This window comes from Mustela putorius, unplaced genomic scaffold (genome assembly GCF_011764305.1).
Source record: "Mustela putorius furo isolate JIRA1106 unplaced genomic scaffold, ASM1176430v1.1 tig00000592_pilon_pilon_pilon, whole genome shotgun sequence".
Classification (NCBI taxonomy): Eukaryota; Metazoa; Chordata; class Mammalia; order Carnivora; family Mustelidae; genus Mustela; species Mustela putorius.
Window position 1 is genome coordinate 5246770 of NW_025421426.1, and position 20856 is coordinate 5267625.

General features: G+C 42.8%; 1 protein-coding gene across 4 annotated transcripts in view; it reads right to left on the reverse strand.

The window, feature by feature from the left end:
• The window catches only part of PTPN1 (protein tyrosine phosphatase non-receptor type 1), a 75368-nt gene that overhangs the window by 48314 nt on the left and 6198 nt on the right, over positions 1 to 20856 (reverse strand). Inside the window, exon 2 of one of the 4 annotated variants that reach the window (XM_013053182.2) lies at positions 18671 to 18771. The exons of the other annotated variants lie outside the window; for them this stretch is intronic. The gene's annotated coding sequence lies outside the window, so the exon portion shown is untranslated. The remainder of the gene's footprint in view (positions 1 to 18670; positions 18772 to 20856) is intronic. 4 annotated transcript variants of the gene reach the window in all.

Genomic DNA, 20856 nt, shown 5'->3' on the forward strand with positions numbered 1-20856 from the left:
AAAAGGGGGCTAAGGAAAGAGGAGGCTTGGATGAAGCAGATCTTTGAAAGTTCAAGGTAATTTTAAAATAACTTCACAAAGACATCGGAAGAGGGAGCTGGAGAGCCCTAAACTAGATTATCCACCTGACCCACCCCTTCCTTCCAAAAACTACAAGGAAACTGTTCACTTAAAAATGATGTGAAGACAAGGAGCACTTGAATTCCACACAGAGTTAGTCTACGGAAGACAGCAAGGGACACAGCACTATCTTTACAGAAAATAAAAGCCAGCTAGAGAAATGACCACGAAAACTCATCCAACTAGCAAACAGAAATTAAGAAAGTGGTAGAAGCTCTGGAAGAACAATATAGACAAGAATGAGAACTCAAGAATCAAGGTCATTGAAAAGAAGAATGATCTGAAAAGAGAAGTAAAAGACATCAGGAAAAAATTAAAAGTTGAAGGAAAATATGTTTTCGGAAATGAAGACAAAACAAGGAGGATCACGAGTGCAAAACAACACGCTTAATTCCTTGAAAGAAAAAAAAGGGGGGGGGTTAAAACAATTTTTAAAGAAACAAACAGAAATAGCCTCCTTGTACTACTATAATTTTTATGTAAAATTTTTTTAAATCAAAAAGACTTTTTTAGAGAGAAGGTATGAGCAGGAGAGGCAGAAGGACAGGGAGAATCTCACACAGACACCATGAAGCTCAAGGCAAAGCTCCATCTCATGACCCTGAGATCATGACCTGAACCAAACCCAAGAGTCAAACACTAATGGACTGAGTACCCAGGTGCCCCATATAAAAAAATAATTTCAACCTAAATATAGTATAGCTTTTAAAAGTAATCTCTACCCTCATTGTGGGGTTCAAAACCATGACCCTGAGATCCACAATCACATGCTCTGATTGAGCCAGCCAGGTACCCCGCAATTTTTTTTTTAATAAATAAGGAAAGATTTTAAAATTTTTGAGAGAAGGTGAAAGAAACAGATTACAGGCAAAGAAGATCAAACTGAACAGGCTGAGTCCCTGAAAAGGGAACCCAAAGCAATGTAAGAAAAGAAATACTGAAAACTCTAAATCAAGACTTAACTAAGGTTTAAAAAAAAAAAAAAAAAAAAAGAGGTATGAAATTCTTCACTGAAAGAATACACTTTTTGGAGGACAATGAATGAATACACTTTTTTGGAGGAGAATGAATGAAAATTGTGACCATGGTATGGTTTAATAAATGATCAGACTTTGAAATAAAAGGTTAAAAAAATCCTTTCAGAATCTTGCAAAAAAGACCTAGTGACTTTTAAGGGAAAGATAATTAGGCTGTCAGACACTCATAGTAATGCTTTATACCAGAAGATAATAAAGCAATATACTTAAATCACTTAAGGAAAAAAATGTGATCCAAAGATTTTTATATTCAGGCAAAGTGGTCTTCAAATTTAAAGGCAGCAGATATACTGTTAAGAACATGCATTATCAATTCACAGAATATTGTTCCATAACCTGTCCAGAGATATCTGGTAGAGAATGAGCATCAAGCAACCGATATGACAAAGGAGACTTGGGGAAGAATGGGTAGTAGCCTTAGTATGTGCTAGTTGATTTAAAACCAGGACGGTAAGCGGTAAGGGAGACCGTGCACTGTATAATAACATGGAGTACAACTATCAAGAGGGGGTATGGGAGGCAGAATGGAAAGAATTTTTATCTCGTTGATGGGTTTTATGAATATCGGCTGAGAATCTTCAAGAATCAACTGAGAGTAGCTCAAATCAGATGCTGGCGACGGAGGACAGGAACAGGAATAAATGCCCACCAGGTACCATCAGTCCTGCTCACAGAAGGGCACCACAGTAACAGCCGAACACGGAGGGCACCAAGGGTACATGATAAAGATTTGTGCAAGAGGAATCATTAGAGGAATACAAACGTTCTTCAATACCGAAAGTTCCTTCTCAGAAATTATAAAAACAACATGTCCCAAGTAGAGAATACAAAGATGCAATAAAAACAACTTAACCAAGGTAAACAGTCTAGTCAGTGTCTACTCTCCCAAATCTTCTCCAAACATACGCAAACATAAATCATGAATTCTTACTGCTTGTTTTTACAGACGGGCTCACACTAGACACATTATCCTATAATATAATCTCGTAATCCAGCCATCTAACCAGCCTTCATTTACTCAGGGTTTTTTTTTTTTTTTAAACCGCGTTTTCTAGGAGTCTATCAATTGCGTTAGCAAATACACTATATCTGCATCTACCGGTACTTTAGCAATGATCTACTTTTCTTATTACTTTACCTAGAACCTCCACAATAATGGTCAATGAAAGCTGGTTTAAGTTAAAAACCACTTCAGCATTTTACCAGTTAAGTTCGAGATATAAATTCTATTTAAGTAGGTTCCTTCTATTCTTATGTTACCACATTTTAATTGTTGAGAACTGCTAAGTAAGGCCAGTTAGAACTCCACAGTAAATTTTTTTTTTTTTTTTTTTAAACCAGGGAGCGTCTAACCTCCCCAGAGAGATGCTATTCTGGACAGAAAGAGCTCCCTGCCTTCTCCACTGCCCAAACTCTAACCTCACAATCGTACCTAACCAGTTTCTCTCTTTGGGCCTTTTCCATTTGCTTGGATAAAGTCCCTTGGCAGATACTTCTGCTTTTAATTTTTCTCCAGCCCACTATCTGCTCTGTGGTGCTCTGATGTGCTCTGGAGGCATGCAACCAGGCAAGCAGCATCAACCATCCTGCTTCCCTCCGCCCGCTTCATGATTTTGGAACTCAGTCACTCTAAAACAACATCCTTTTCATGCATCTACTGTTTCTTTCCTTTTTATACACCCCAAATGAAAAATTCTCATTGAGAAAAATCCAAGCAACACTGAAAACCAGATCACATATGAAAATCCTATGACCGCTGACAACCAACTGCCCATGTGTGTATCCACTGGAGTGGTGCGTATCTTTCTGGTTATTTGTCCCACAGAGGAGCAGTCATCGACGGCCGCATGATCTGTTACCACCTGAGAATGTTCATTCAAGAGTAAGAGCGAAGGTCTCAAAAAGCCTCCTTTGTTACTGATACTTTCCCTGGATGTTTAACTCTTCTACTTACTCTGCTTTTTTAAAATCACAAGCAACTAGACATTTTTATCACTGTCAGGTCTTTTTCCGACAGTTAATACTTCGGTCCATTCTGAATGACACTAAATGGTTCTCTCTTGGTTAGAAACCATCCACAGTATCTTTCAGCAGCCAAACTAGCCAGCTAGTCTGGCTGAACTAGCTAAACAATCTGTAAACAACCACAATACTGGTAAAGTACGTTCAGACTGACAATTTGTTTTCAATCTACTTCTTTTCGTGTAGGCAGCTGTTTTTTAAACAGCTTCAGAGAAAACACAGAGGGCATGCCAGGGATATATGATTAGGGGAAGGGATGCTTCTTATAGGCAGATTTAAAAAAAAAAAACAACACCCTATAATTAAAGCATCAAAAATAGCATTACTGATACAAGGGTCTATGGAAAACAAATAATACAAATGAATACAAGTAAAACCGAAATCTGAATAAGATGGGCAAATTCTATCCATGTCACTCTCCTGGTTGTGATACTGTACTAGTTTTGCATAATGTTACCATGGGGGGTAATGGACAAAGTGTACAATGGATTTCTGTATTACCTCTCGTTGGCAGCTGCATATGAATCTATAATTATCTCCATAAAAATTTCAATTAAAAATATAATTGACAAGAGTGCATGGCTGGCTGAGTTAGTAGAACATGTGACTCTTCACCTCAGGGTTATAAATTCCAGCCCCACGATGGATGTAGAGATCTCTTAAAAATAAAATATCAGAAGAGCACATTGATGGCTCAGTCGGGTAAGTGTCTGCCTTTGGTTCAGGTCATGATCTCAGGGTCCTGGAATCTAGTCCTGCAACGGGTTCCCTGCTCAGCAGGGAATCTGCTTCTCCCTCTTCCTCTGCCCCGCTCCCCAACTCATGCACACTTTCTCTCTCTAAATAAATAAAACCTTTAAAAAAATAAAATTTTAGGGGCACCTGGGTAGCTAAGCTGGTTGAGCATCCAACTCTTGATTTCAGCTCAGGTCATGATTTCAGGGCCTTGAGACTGAGCCCTGCGTCAGGCTCCGTGTTCAGAGGGGACCTGATTTGGAATTCTGCCCCTCCCTCCCATGCTCACACTTTCGCTTGCGCTTTCATGGCTCTCTCTCTAAAATAAATCTTTAAAAAAAATTAAAATCTTAATCTGCAGAATACAGACAAAATATTTGTAGTACTTACACAGTGACAGGGATAGAGCAAATTTTTATTCTTTGTTTTTACTTTACAATGAAATACAGTATCAATTAGAATTATAAAGGTTTCTTAACAAGGTTGAAAGGACATAATCAAGACTTTGGACATTTAAAAAATATTTTATAAAATCTCAAGTAATAGGAGGAAAGTAAATACAGGACAGTTCAACAAATCACAGAATTCTACTATAAAACAAATCCTTAATTTTTAAAATCTGTATAATTGAGGCGCCTGGGTGGCTCAGTGGGTTAAAGCCTCTGCCTTCAGCTCAGGTCGTGACCCCAGGGTCCTGGGATCAAGCCCCGCATTGGGCTCTCTGCTCATTGGGGAGCCTGCTTCCTCCTCTCTCTCTGCCTGCCTCTCTGCCTACTTGTGATCTCTGTCTGTATAATAAATAAGTAAAATCTTTTAAAACAAAAATAAATAAGATAAAATAAAATGAAATTTGTATAATCAAAGGGGAAGTACTACTTTCTAGCAATAAATAAACTTCCAGGAGTCATTCTCTCAAAAGGTGACATACAGGGGCGCCTGGGTGGCTCAGTGGGTTAAGCCACTGCCTTCCGCTCAGATCATGATCTCAGGGTCCTGGGATCGAGTCCCGCATCAGGCTGTCTGCTCAGCAGGGAGCCTGCTTCCTCCTCTCTCTCTGCCTGCCTCTCTGCCTGCTTGTCATCTCTCTCTGTCAAATAAATAAATCTTTAAAAAAATAATAATTAGAAAAATTCATAGAAAAAATTAAAAAAAAAAAAAGAAGAAGAAGCCCTATCTTTAAAAAAAAAAAAAAAAAAGGTGACATACACTAGAGACCAGTACTCTGGCCACTCTGGCATGCCTTCCCTATTCCGGAAAAGGCTAAGCTATTTCTAACAGAGAGGCTCGCCCACCCGCTCCTTCAGGCCTCGCTTACCCATTCAGTGACCCCTTGCAACCAGCTTGAAGTCCAACCTTCAACACCCTCCTGGCACCCTTAAGTGTCCTTCATAGCACTTCCACAACAAGATTAATCATTTGTGTGATGGCTTCAGCTCTCTCCTCCCTAGGACCATGAACAAGACCACAGGTCTATGTTCCCCATCACTCCTGTCCTTGTCAGTGCCTAGCACACTGCCTGGCACCTGCAGGTGCCCAATAAACTTGTGATGAGTTACGTGCCAGCATGACTTACATGGATTTATAGATGAGCGTCATAATGGTTTATAGGGAAAATTAGAGGACTCTCCTGTTCAAGACGAACTGTTAGGTAGATTACTTAAGTGCTGAGTCCTTCATATGGTTCATTTCATTCCACAAACATTTCTAAAGGATTTACAGAAGTATCCAATCCTACACAGCAACTAAATTCTATAGTTAGCAAGAAGCAAAACCACATGCAATTAAGATTAACTTTGGAAAAAACACCCTCAATGGCCAGCATAGAAGCCGCAGATATTTTAAAGCCCAGATCTTAACCCCTTGTTTCTCTTTCAACCGCAGCCTCCCTTCTCCTACAGGAGGTATCAAGGTGCGGTCCGCCAGGACAATGTGGTATTCAAAGGAACGTCTTCGGTTTGGGGTGGGGGGCAGGGAGGATAACACTATGTCCTGTTTAGCTAAGGAAGGTTCAGTGTGTGCAAGTCCACAAGGCAATGCTGGGCCAGACACTGTGGTACTTTAGGTACTGAGAACACGAAGATGTGAAATACACGATCGCATATTCTCAGAGGGTTCACATGCCAGCTAAGAAGGAAATAAATATACATACTCACACACACGTATATATAAAGAATAAAATAAATATAATAAAAATATAATAAATATTTAAAAAATAATAAAAACAAAAGTTACATCATATAAAATACTAAATATTAAAAAGGGAAAGCATGCTGCAAAAAAACACTATTTGGCCTCTCAGAAGCTGACAGATGTTCTTTCTAGTGGCTTTCTTTCAGTAACCAAATCCTGATTTCCCCCTAGGCAGAGGATTCCTCGGGTGGACCAGGGCCAAGAGAGCAAAACAGCTGAAGGCAACTGTAAAAGGCCAGAGACCAGGAGGGCCTAGGGCCTGGATGCCCTAAAGGAAACAGATCAGGAGGAAGGGGAAGCAGTTCAGACATACAGCCAAGAATGAAGGTGGAGGACTTGGCCATCAGCTGGATGTAAGGGTAAATCAGAGAGTTGAAGATTAGATTTTGAGTTAGTGCCACCACAGACAGATAGGTAAATATAAGTATCCCCTGATTTTATAATCACGCAATGGACTTCTCAAAGCAGAAAAAAATTCTTAGTGGTTTAAAAAAAAAAAAAATCAAGCTATAAAGCAGTGGTCTACATCACAGAACAAACCTCAAAAAGCATACGAAAATCTACAGAAACCTATTTAATATAAAAAGAATGTATTAGAAAATACATAAAATCTTTTGGGTATCCCACTGCTGATCCCATTTTAAAAGAATGTAGCATATTTGCACAGGTTAAAAAAAAAAAAGACAAGTGCTTGAGTGATTTTGTGGCAAAAATAATTATATATTTTTCAGAAGAAATGCTAGGAAATTACAGAGAGAAAAATCTAAAGTCTCATTTGGGTAAGATTTGCTAAAAAGCAAGACCCATTGTTTGTAACAGCATCTATGACCAGACAACCTCCCCACCCCCCCCCCCACCCTCTTCTGTGCCCTTGATTAAGGGAGAAAAAATGCCAGAAACTTTCACCACACTATGCCAGAATGTACTTGTGGAACCATCTGTAGTTCGGGAGAGCCCCCACATTCCTCCTTCAGCTCCACCTGACCCATCTTCTTGATTATAATGTTGCCAGATGGAACCTTTCAGAAGCAGTACCTTTTAGAAGCAGTGCATCAAACCCTCCTTTCCAGGTGTGCATTACAGTGTCCCTTTCTGCTCAGAAGGGAAACAGAGCCATTTAGTCAGGGACAAAAAGCTGGGTATGAATGGGCCGAGAACCTTCAGCTCTATGGTCTCCACAAGCCAGTTCGAAAGTGTGCGAGCTGCTAGAGGGGAGGGCTCAGCCCTGTTATCTACATCAGCTAACAGCCCAATGTCCGAGCATTTTGGTAGTGTTTAGTGGAGGACAAAAATCAGATACAGGTTGAGTTGTCTATGTGTTCAGGGAGAGGGATGTTAATATCCGCAGGAGAGGAGAGACCTGGACCACAGGCAGACGCTTTCCCACAACACTGCCAGGGCCAGGCCCTGCTGCGCCATTCAGCCCTCCCAGGTCCTGCCTGCTATATTGCCTGGTGTTGCCAGTCCTTGCCCAAAAAGAAAGACTATCTTTGTACCATGTGAAACAGGAGTCAAGCTGTAAGAGACCATAGTCAAGACTGATCCCAAGGTTTAGCCTCTCTCCTGGCAGAAGACATCTTGGACTCTACAACACTGCAGAGGACAGTTCTAGAGCGGGTGAGTAGGAAGTGCACTGCATCACATCATGGACTATCGCAGAAAGGTCTTCTCTGAAAACAAAATCAGAACTAAAACCAAGGGAGGCAACATTCATTATAAAAGCTGTTATTTTCTGCAATGGGATGTATAAAAGAGGAGAAGGAGATTGAAATTCATTTGGTTTATAAAGTGTAGTCATCTGGGATTCTATAATTTCTCACAGCAAAAATAACATGGGATAACTCTGCCGCAACATTTAATTTAGAAAACCTCAAAAAGAGTATATATTTCTTCCCAAAGCAGGACAGATAGGGTATTTGGTTATAGAACGGAGACAAGCCCCTGCTCAGAAGCAACAAAATGGTAACCAAGGAAAAAAATAGGCCAATGCCAATGCCTGGGGACCCCAGAGGAAAACAAAAAGAGGGTAAGGAAAAGAGAGAGCCAGGCCCCAGAAGAGTCCTTAGGAGCTGTCATCGCTCTCCAGCCCCAGAAACTCTGGCCTAACTGTGTTCTTCTCAGTTCTTCTCTTCCCCCCGCATCCTTAACTCCAGCCTGCCTCCAAAATCCACAGGCATCCATACTACACAGAAGTGAGGAGCAAAATCACATAGAGTGCCAGTGTAGCATGGGAAGCGGAGACATTAACCCATACCCACACCCACCTTCCCCGCATGTAACCACATACGTATTACCCCCAAGATGGACTCCGGAACGGTTCTTATTTGTAAAATCACTATTATGTGCACTACTAATCACTATCACATACACTAATTCTATGGGGAAGTACCTGTTATATTAATGGGAATATTTCAGGTGTACTGCAGATGAAAAAGTTTCCACAGGTGAGCTTGGAACCTAATCACTATTTATAACACTGATTCTATAGAAAACTGTTCCAAGTCCCAGACAACCAACTTTCAAACTTTTGAAGCAGACACATTTGTGTATTAGGGAATGCCTGTACTTTCATGCTTGGTGACCATTTTGACTCTATGCCAGCCAGAAACATCCATCTGAACAGAATTCCTGTGAGCTGACCCAAATAGGATTTAAGGGGCTGCTGTGGATGGGAATAAATTTTGAGGTACTCCATGACACAGACCATTAGCCACGGCTTTTACCCAGGCATGTCGATTTACGAAGGGCTCTATGGAGATAGTAATAATAAAAAAAAATAATAAAAACTCACCAACACAAAATTTTGCCATACACTGACCCTGCTCTACTCTACGGACATACTGTGGTAGCTTTCCGGCTGTTTATTAACCCTTCCCAACCTGCTTCAGCCTGGGCTTGCTTCTCTCGTCCATGCTCCCCACTTGGCACAGGCAGGCCATCCGTGCACCCTCAATGCAGAGGCAGCGAGCAACAACAGATGGACCAGACAGCAGAACAGACAGTTTACTGCTGGTCTGCAGGCAGTCAAACATCACGAGGTACACGGGAGAGAACCCACAGAACTTGGTTACCATGTCTATAGCCAACACCACATGCCCCGTATCCTTATAGGGAAGCAGCCTCAAGATCCAACATGCCGGTAATTGCTAGTGGTGGTTGCGGTGGGGGTGGGGGAAGCAAAGAAGGGAGAAAACAGGACAAAGAGTGCGCCTGTGGGTGGGGACTCAATGACACACAGCCTGCAACATGGGGACCGAATAAGTTTGCTTAAACCCAACACACTGGAACACAAATGCTTATTGCTTCCCACACAACCTTCAACACGTTTTATAAGACTCCTGCCAACAACCCCGTCTTTAAAGCTATTTCTACTCTGTTCTTAACTGTTCTACCTCTGACCCTTCAACCTTGTTTACAGGCATTTTTAGGTTTTAAAAAATCTCGGTAAATAGGGGTGCCTGGCTGGCTCGGTCGGTAGACCATGGGACTCCAGATCTCAGGGTTAAGCCCCATGCTGGGTGTAGAGAATTACTTAAAACAAAACAAAACAAAACAAGCTCAGTAAATAACACAGAGGAGTCAGATCTGCTGCTCTCATGGACATAAGCAGAATGAAGGCAAGCAAGTGCTATAATCTAAGAAGAAATCTCTATTCCGTTTAGACTCCGTTACTCTGATGAAAGGCAATCCTGGGGCTCCAGGAAAGTAACACATCTGGAGGAAAGGCCGCTGGACCAGGAAGAGCAGGACTCCCTTTGGGTCAGAGGGGTCACGAGAGGGGTCTCAATTCACTTGAAAACAATCTTCGCCCCAAGCTGTTTACCAGAACAGTTTTAAAATAGGTGCTCAGCAAATCGCAAAACTAAGTGCTTCTATTCTAAATTTGGTTACGTTCTCGTAAAAATTCCAGTTTAAAAGAAAGACCTTCCAAAAAAAAAAAAACAATCAAATACAAGAAGAAGCCAAGCCAACCTTAAGTATCCCTTCTTCACCAGACTAGATGTGTCATTCCGCTCCAAGCCATAAAGCCGAGCTTGCCCAGGCAAGAGACAAGGCTTTGGCGTTTATTTTTATTCCTCTCCTCCTCTTCTCCACTCAAACAAAACCGCCTGTTTCGTAAGATCCAGAAGATGAGAGAAAGGTTAAGATCCACAAATAATGGAATAATCTTCAGGGCTGAACCAACGATCATATGTTAAGAAAAAGTAAAAAACAAAAACAGTGACTTCGTTTCAGATGCAAATGCTTCACCTGCCCCCAATTTTTTTTTTTTTGCTCTGAACTTTCTGGCAAGATCCAAATCTCAGGAAATTCCAAACAAATGAAACTCTAAAGGCAATTTACTTAGGAAAAAGGCTCTAACTTTAGAGACCCAAGCACATAGCCCCCATTCCTGCCTAGTTCTGTTCTTTACAGAGTTGCACCAAACCAACCACAAAATCATATGCTAACAAGAGCTTTGCTTCCTGCAAGTTGACAACTCTCTGCTTTTAATAAATGCCTCTGTTTCCTGTCAGCGTTGGTCAGTCCCGGCTACCAAACCTATGAAGTCTGAGCGAGGGAGACTTTCATACCGTGGCTGTCTCTCATACTTGGCCAGCGTGCTGGAACACAACAGCTAATAAGCCACAGGGAAACTGCCCCTCCAGACTGGCATGGTCTGCGCATGGCACAGAGGCCGGGCCAGCTGAGGAAGGCAAGGACAGACCACAGATGAGACTCTGTTCCATTAGGTGTGGGATCTGTTTATGTGTATGCATGAATATATCTGGGTTTAGGCCCACTGAAATGAAATCCGAGGATACACAAGGCACTCTGAGGGAGACACCCAGAATTACACATGGTTGTCCCTCAGACTTCTAATGTCACTGGGGGAGGGAGGGTATGTCAGACACAAAAAAATAATAAAAAGCAACAAAAACAAAACAAAGAAAACAAAGTGTGTGCTGAATCGATGGTGGGTTAGTAACACATGGTCTCCACAATATTATAAACTCGATCCTCCTTATCAAACAGTTCATGAACATTTTGGGGGGAGGGGAGTGCCCAGGGAGAGACAGGATCTCTGAGTGGAGCTCTACACAGGGCTTCATCTCACAACCCTGAGATCGTGACCTGTGCTAAAGTCAAGAGCCGGACGCTCAACCAACTAAGCCACCTAGCCACCCCAATTTGTGAACGTTCTGAATAGCACAGCTCATCCACTTGTTCAGGAACAGCTTACTGGGCACCTTCCATATGCCAGGTACAATGAGGGGTACTAAGAGATACAAACGACTCAGACAAAAGCAGTCCCGACTCATTTTTAAGACTTGACAGGTGACTTGGAAATTTGTCAGTGAACAGGCAACTAAAGGACAGTGGATAGGACTACAGCACAGCCACACAACATGCTACGAGAAGGGAAATACGGGGGTCATGGGAGGACCTAGAAGAGGTACCTAACTTGGATCTGGGGAAAGGGGAGTGGATCTAGGGAAAGAGGTACCTAACTTGGATCTAGGGAAAGATGTGACTGAAAGGAAGAACTAGAAGTAGCAAGGTAGAATGTTCTAGGCAGAGGAAACAGTACACGTAAAGGCTCTGGGAGAGACAGAGAACATTGCCATTTCAGGAACTAAAAGTGTTTTGAAGGCTGCACCAGACTGCGAGAATGTGCCCGCGCATGCTCTGCATTCAAGGGCCATGACTACTTCCTGAGTGAGGAGCTGAGACAGCCCCGGAAGAAACAAAGAGTCAGATGAAAAGGAGCAGTGCGGGGGGACCCCTGACGAACGTCCCCAGTAGAGGATCAGAGAAGAAGCCCAAAAGGGAGAGCAAGGATGAGCTAGAGAAACGGAAGCTATAAAAAGAAAAAGGAAATAATAAGAGCAAGTAATGGAAAACAGAGGCTAGAGAAAAGTGAAGAAGCAAACGAAGGTCAGCCATGTTAAACGGTACCACGGTAAGAATGCAAAGAATCCCCTGGAGTAGCGACAAGGAAGCCAGCAGTGACATTCTCGGGAGTTACCGTGTGGCTCGGGAGGGTGGAACCTAACTTCCTTGAGTCAAAGTGACTGGAAGGTGAACAATGGACATAGTGACCTATTTATTTCGAACACTTCGACTGGAGAAGGAAACTAAAGAGCAGTGGCTGGAGGGAGAGTCACAGCTGGAGGAAGCCTGAGTTTAAATGGCTCAAGTAGGAGGACAACAGAGAGGGAGGGTTAGGGACACATGCCTAAAAGGTCACTAACCTTTTAGGGCAAGATGCCTTCAACAGGTGAGATGGGACAGTGTCAAGACAGCACCTAAGGGCTGCCTCAGACAGGAACGAAGGGCCCCTTCTCCCTGTCAGAGAAAAGAGGCGGGAAGGATGGCAGCGGAGTTTCAGACCTGACAGCCAGAGGTTGGGGGAGACAGATCTAGGCTGAAGACTGGATTTCTAGCAGCTCAAGTGGCAAAACTGGCTGATTTTCTCCACCAGGAAGATTTTCTTCCCCTAGCATTTAGGAGCCTGAGCGCAGGGAGAGAAAGGCTGGTCCGGGGCTGGAGCAGGTCATGGATGCTGATAGCAAGCAGATGGGCAAAAAGGCTAGGATCGTCGGAGAGACAGCATTTCCCGTCCTGACCACTGTGGAAGAAGGGGAGAGAGGACCTGGGGCTGGGAAAGGAGCAGCTGGAAATCTGGATCAGGACAAAAGCCAGAGATGGGGAAGTAACTGAGTGAGGGAGTGTGGAAGCACAGGAGGCCGGGACCGCAGAGCACAGGGTCTGAGTGTGAGGATGTGTGTCAGGGAGAGAAGATCCCGAGGACCCGGCCTTGCCCACGGGAGGGAGGCAGCGAAGAGAGAGGGACATGCGGTTTCCAGGGATGAGGTGGGCATGCTGGGTGGACTGCCCACATGAACAGTGACATGGCCCAGGGGTGACAGCAGCCTTGGAACAGAAGACCCACTGTGAGTCAGGTAAATTAAGAGGAGGAGGCAGGGATGGGGGTGGGGCAAGAACTTAAACGCTTCCCCACTATGGCAATTTATTGACTAGGAGGAAATCTTAACCAACTCCTAAGATTAAGATACACCCCCCCCTCCCCTCCAACCCCAAGTGTTTTTACTTTCCTTAGCAAATCTAAAGACAAAGGATAATCAATGCACCAGGAGTCTTATCCAGAGTCTGGACTTCTATAAAGAATTCCTTTTTATAATATTTCTTATTCACTTCCACCTTAAAAATGGTTGCTTCCCCTACCACACCCTGCAATATTTTGGCCATTTAATGGCTATGTTTTAGTGATTCCGTTGAGAGGCTTGTGAACCATTCTTTTTCTGCCCCACACATCTACTTCTGCTATGTTCTACAGACATGGATATGATTTCAAAATAAAACCAGAAAACACACACACTCACTTAATCATCCCGCTCACCATTAAAGAAGAAACAGTCAAAATGCCTTTTTTTGTACTTAGTCATCCCTTAGTAAAGAAAACTCTCCTTTTCAGATCTTTAATTAGTGATCAATGACTTTTTTTTTTTTTTACCACATGCAGGACTTCTGCACATAATCTTCACAGCTAGAATTAGAAGAGAAAAGGGAAGAGGACTCACAACACCATAATGATACCAATTCTGACCACTTCTACACAGCAAGGAGCACAGTAAGCATGTGAATGAGAAACAGGCAGTAACCGGTAAATCCTTCAGAATTTCTCAAGATGAACATTTCTGTGTCTAAACATAAGCGACTGTAGTCTCAGAATTTGTAATCATATCCAAAGTGTTTAAATGCCTAAAAATTAAAGCCTATTACTCAGCCATTTAAAAGTAGGATAATTATCAGCAAATTTAAGTTATTTTATAAGGTACTTGACTTGAAAGAATCACTCAAACAAAGCCATCTGTGTACCAAAAGCTGCTAATAAACAGACCACATAATGGGATAAGCCAGCCAACATCATTAAAAATATCCTTTAAAATCCACAATGAATAACTGAGACCTTTAATCTCATAGTGTCAGCTGCAAATCAGGGGTCTAACCACGTAATTTCAATTTATTCATAACAAGTCAGGCTTATACTTAAAGATTCTTATAAAGAATCTTTATTTTGCCTATTAAAATATATAATAATTCTGCTAGTTGTACAGACTGAGGAGACTGCATAAAATCTACAGCCAAGTCACTGATCACGGCAGTCAGTACCGCACTGACTTGCCAGCTAAGTGCAGCTCACTGTGGCTGGTGCGCCCTGGCTGCAAGCTGACGGCACACCAACCTCCTCCTGAGGAAGACACCTACACAGATAAGTCAGTGCACGGTGGCACGCGGTCAATGCCATGATGTGACCTCCATTATGCCATCCTATCAGAAGGGTTCAGAGGCTATTAGTGCAGTCAAGGTAAGAAATAATGGCACAGGAAACAAAGGGAGAAAGGAACTACATGTGGGAGGGCATAAAATGCACAAGAAATGTGTGCTAGGGATGGAAGAAGGGTTAAAATCGAAGAGAAAGGAAGTTACATACGTTTCCATGTTCTCAAACGCAGGTAATGTTAACACTTAATATGAAGGGTAAGAAGGAACCCAGATTCGGGGTCTGGAGAACATACAGGGCTTGCTCCTGCTTGCTTGTGGGATCCCCACTTAGACATTACTTTTATAGATTGTCCTTCCTTACCTGACAGCTCCTCCATCTGTTTTTCCTGCTCTCAAGTGTGCCCTGGGCCTAGGCCTGTGAGAGTTTTTATCACTCTGAACTGAGACCATCTCTATTCAGCCCCTTTGCTGGCCGGACTATAAAGCCGCCAAGGGCGAGGACCAAGTGTGTCTTGTTAACCACTATCCTCACTGTCTAGTGAGGCCCTAGCACCCAGAAGCTGTTCATGTATTTGCTGAGTGACTGAATGAATGGACCCTGCCTGCAAGAAGCTTACAATCTAAAACAGAGAGGAAATGAGGTGGATTAAAAATTTCATGGAGAAATTGTTCTTTAGGTTTTCATTCCATATATACAAAAAAGTATAAAATGGCTAATGCCATCCTGTCACATGATGTAGGGGTACTAAAATACTGAACTGGTTTGGGGATCCCCTTTTGGGATTCTGCTTTGGGGGGAAAGGTACAAAACTTAGAACAAAGACCTTGACTGTTTAATAATGGTAAAGAATCTTCCCTGTTTGTTCTAATTTGTCATATACAACATTATCTCTGTGGAATAACAGATGCTCAAGAAGGATCAAAGAAAAAAAATGACCTACAATATCACACGTCCTTCTGCTCCTGAACAAGGATAGAGACCTTAACAACACACATTCTCTATAACCTGCGTATTTATTTTACTTGTATCATGGCTACCATTTATTTCATTCCTGGACAGAATAAGGTAGAGAAGCCATATAATCAGGAGTTCAGACCTGTGACAAATGGTCTCATCCCTAACCAAGTCATTAAAAACACTACTTCTTCGGTTTCTCAATGCAAGCGTATTTGTGCAACTCATTCTTTTTATCAAGTCCCAATTTAATTTCCATGTTGGTCATCAAAAGCAGTTCGCGGAAATAGCTGAACATGGGACAAAAATACCCTTACACTCAGTCGCCCAAGGTGGAAAAAAATGGTGGCAGCTTCCAACTTCCTCAAAATAGTAGGAGGGGCTAACCATGAAGAGGGGAAGGGGAAGGGCCAGAAGAAGCACCTGGTTCAAGATTTCATCCTGGATGTTAACATCAAGGGCTTTCTCCTCGGCATTTTCCGACTAGCCACCAAATTTGCCTCTGGCTAGTCTTCCCTTGCTTTGATCTTCCCTAATGACAGTGTACCAGCTACTTAGCAAGGCTAAACATCTTTTTTTTAAATCATCTTAATTCTAATACTGATATCAAATGCCAAGGAAAAACCCAACTTGGACTAGAAGCTGCAAACTCAAGAACATCCAAAAGCTGGGCGGTTCGTGTAAGGGAGGGTGGCGTGACCTGCCGTGGAGCTGTGCTAAACTGAAGCACACACACGTGTGTGTCCAGCAGGGGGGGGGGCCCTAGCAGACCACGGCCAAGGTAGGCTCAGACAGGGTAGTCTTCAGATTTTTCAAGAGAATACCAGAAATCCAGGTTTGTATGTAACTTCTCCTGATTTAGAAACAATGACAAAAATTTAAACTCCTTCTAAAAAAACAAACAAACAAATGAAAACACTGTGTGGACCAACCAAAACAGGACTGTGGGTGGCCAGTCTGACATCTAGGAAAAGAGGACAGAAAACTGAGTCAAGGTCTAAAACTACAAACTATCTCTTCTATGTCATAACAAACCAGGAGACCTCGCACAATTCCTTGTCTCTCTGCGGCCGAGCACCGGCGTGGGCGTGACCACAGTGCTGTTATCAGGCTGGACTGCGGACACGGGCAATCTGAGCAGAGAACATCAAGGCTCTGATACCTAATTGTCCTCCTAAAACACTGCCTGCTGTCAAAGACCAATTTACGGTGCACACTATATGGCAGGGCGTGTAAAGCACTTTGCGCAGTGCGTCGAGCACAGAAGAGATTCGATCAATGTTCTCTGTTTACTGTGCTCTATTACAAATGAGGGTAGAACGTGGGTCAGACCATGCACTTCTCCCTTGAGCAGGAGGTATTAGTCCAATTACAAAACCCAATAATCCTTTTTAGACATAAAAAGGATTTCTAAGGAGAGCTTCTAAGGAAACAGCACTCATCAATGGTACGTAGTTATTTTACGAAACAAGTGGATTTACACCCTCACTGGGCAATGTTAATTATTTTTAAGAACATAATAATCGATTTTTAAAGTTTTAAGTGGAGTTAATTTGGAAATGTAAAGCTCCATCTCACTATTAGGTAAGGGGGAATCACATAACATATAAAGCTACCAAGTCCAGCAAGAGTAGGACACAAAGCCCCACGTTTTCCAGAAAAGCTGCCCCATCCTCCTGGCTCCTCGTGTGACTGTGCACTTGTAGAAAGTTAGCTTCGAGTCATGCTGTAAGGCTATCTCATCTAATCTCCGCATTTTACACATCCTGCGTGTAACTCTTTCAAGGTCCCACAACAGTCGAAGGCCGACTGAGAACCCGGACCCAGCCGTGTTTTTCCATGACCTCACAAATCCCTGGGGAGAGGTCTATTCAGGCTGGATGGTTAAGGGTGGTAGCCGGGCAGCCTGGGACTAACGCCTGGAAACACAACTGTCCTGTGTACAACTGACTAGCGCTGGGGAGAGATTTAAGGCCCAGCCCTTAGGAGCAAATGGCCCTATCCACCGTGGGCACAGGGTGGGGAAGGTTTCCGACACACAGCCAACCAGAGCCTCGCTTCAGCAGTACACCTCAGGGTCCATCACGCTCTTTTAAAAATCCTCGAATATCAACGGTGCCCTTTTAGCCACCAGCTTGGAGCAAGAGTTCCAAACCTCGATGAAAGGATCTAATTCACGCACCAGAAAAGGGGAAATGTCACTAAGCAGAGGAATTAATGATTTTAAAAGAATATTACTATGCTTCAAACTGTCCAACTTCCAAGGCACTGAGAAAGTATTTTGTGAAATGCAGGCCAGTGGAGAATATAGATTGTGTCCTACATTCAAAATCTTTCTAGAAAGCATGTTTTAATGTCAAAGGATATTAAAGCAAGCTGTGAACAGGAGACTAAAATTAGCTCAAACCACAAATAACCTAACACACTTATCACTTCCTTATGATCAACCTACAAAAATCAACATTAAAAGCATTTACAAAACTAAGGGTGTGATGCCAATTTACACCTTTAACTTCAGCTGCATCCTTGCTTCTTTCCAAAATACACCTGACGTGTGAACATTACCAAAAAGTGACAATTTATTAATTTGAAGACAAGCAGGAGGGAAACCATTAGAGCTAAGTTTTGCCCTGTCAATACAACAGCACGAACCAGTTCTTAAGTGGTTAGAATGGTAACCACCTCCTCAAACTGAAGATAGGAAATTCTAGGGGACGGACCACACCCATCTCCAGCTGCATTTCACCCGGAGAACTAGGGACACACCGGATTCTTACTTCTAACCAAAGCTTGGCTCCATCTCCTAAAAACTTTTATTTCCTACTTTTTTTTTTTTTGAAGATTTTATTTGACAGACAGAACACAAGTAGGCAGAGAGGCAGGCAGAGGGAGAGGGAGAAACAGGCTCTCTGCTGAGCAGAGAGCCCGACGTGGGGCTCGATCCCAGGACCCTGGAATTATGACCTGAGCCGAAGGCAGCCGCTTAACCGACTGAGCCACCACCCCAGCACCCCTATTTCCTACTTTCAAAAACAACATCTTCTTCCAACAAACCAAGTCTGTTGGGAAACACAAAAGTTTCCTGTCATCAAGTGGTGGAGCAAGTTGCAAGAGGAAGCTCCGTTGACAAATACACGTCCATAAAAAAAACCAACAAAACAAAAGCAAGCAAACAACAACAACAAAAAACCCCAACTAGGTTGGTTAAACTTCTACAGTGATTCTCTCTGCACAATGACTATGTTTTGGTAAGTTTTCTGGGGAGAACACAAGCTCACAAAAAATGGAAACAAGTGGTTAAGGAAAGGTGAGGTAGGACCTGCCAACGGCTCCGGCGCTCCACGCTGCCGTCACTCAAACGCTCAGAAGCATCCTTCCTCGCAGGCAGAAAATTAAGGGGGAAAGCAGTGGACCTGGGTGCTGCGACAAGAACAGAGGAAATGAAATACCAGTCACGACACTGATATTTGCAGGGCATGCTGAGAAAACTGTTAGTGGGATGTGAAGGACTATTTAGTATACTTTGACAGAAGTGGTATCATGATGGGTGCATAAAAAATCCACTGAAACCCAGCATCACAGGGATGTGGCTTCTCAACGACTGTTCAGAAGACGTGACCAGCTCTCCCCTACTGTAGCTAAATCACTGGGTGTGCAGGGGACGGCTCCGGGAATGTGGCTTTGGGCCTGTAAACCTGATGTGGCTTAATGCAACTTCCTGACCTTACCCCATTCTGCCGCACCCACTCCCTCACCCCATCCCAGAGGAGGATGACCCCAAAGATCCCGGCAACAGGGAGCTGGTCTCCAGGTCAGGCAGAACAACAATGGCGATGCTCCTAGATTCTCCTAACTCTAAGATGCCGTTAAGATACACTCCTATGGGGAGGACAAACAAAGCCAAACAACAAAGACACACAAAACAAAATACCCTCCCCCAAAGAAGACCACAAAGTATCTTCTTAGAGGCACCTTCTCTCCCCGCACAAGTGAGCCACACAAATATTTATGACCCAGTGAAGGCATTTCTTTCCTTGGCCCGTGCAGAAGCAAAGTAAGCCCTATTTGAATAATGAAGCAGGACAAAATCTAAAAGAGATAAATATAACAGTGACAAATGTGTAACCATCAAGGGAATTTGAAGTTGTTTTACCACATTCCGTGAAATGCAACTTGCCTATTTGTTCTCTTGAGTGAAGTTATATTGAGAAGTGATTTCATCCACAGGCATTTTTAAGTAACCTCTTGTTCTTAAGAGAACTCCAACTATTTGGAATAATTACTTGATGTTCGCTTTCCTGTAAGCAATTCGCCATAGTGTATAATTTTCTGAGTAATCAGTACTCATCAGAATAAAAACTAGCTAAGCTGTTCGGTGAAACTTAGTGTGGCAATTGTAAAATGAGATTCCTCAAAGGGAAGAGATACACCAATAAGAAGCCCATTAAGTAAGAAAAAAGGTCAGGGGAAAAACATTTGATGAGAATAACGGATCAGGAACACTTTTTCCTTCTCCAATCACTAATACATTTAAAGAAATACAATTTTGGAAACCTAGTTTTGCTATGCTCATCTTATCTTTGCAAGCGGTGTCGCTTGCCCACAAAAGCCACAAACACAGCCGAGGTTTTTTTTCTCCTTCTTCGTCTATAAAAGAAAACATGCCCCACTCAGTCTTTGGGAAAAAGCCTCGGCAAGTAAAAGAGAAGGAGCCCAGGACACAAGCCCACCTGGGTCCAAAGGTTTCCTTCAGCAACTGGCAAACCCTCAATTAGGATCTGGAATTTCTGGGCACTGCACCAGATTCAGAGTACGAAGATATATACACATATACATTTATTTCCAGGGAAAATATAGACTTTAAGTGTCTCTTTGCTAATAAGCCATGTTTACTCTGTGAGTCCATATGGCAAAAGTAACTTCTTGAAGCACCAGTTCGATCTAATTACCCTGGGCGATGTGGAAAACATACTGCTTCACTAGAATCACAAGCATTCAGAACTACAAATTCAATCATGTCACAATTTTTTTTTTAAAAGATGAAAAATCAGTCATTAGTCGCTGTTACTTTGTCTGCAGTGGGACCCGTATCACATCACATCCCATCAATGGATATGGGGGACTAGACTTTTCTTGGACTATTTATTTCAGGGGGGAAAAAAAAATCTTCCATGTGAAATGGTCTTGTTTCCAGTTTTCAGACATTCAAAATTTATAAACTGTCAGTATGATACTCGTGATTATGTCAAGCTGCCTAGCTGAAAGGGCAGCAGCAAGTGAACTGTGAAGTCCACTCCTACCAACGACTATTTCTAAAGCGCTGGAGACTTGGGTACTTTCTTCTCAAACATGGCAGCTGTGTAAACGATCCCACTATTCAGATGAAGTTTAGACCAGATGTAGGTTTCTAAAATTACATCATAAAGGGCAGCTACTCTTGGGTACCTAGCTGGGGTTGAATCTTTCGTAAATTCTCAAGAATCAGTTCCTCTATCTTTTACGGGA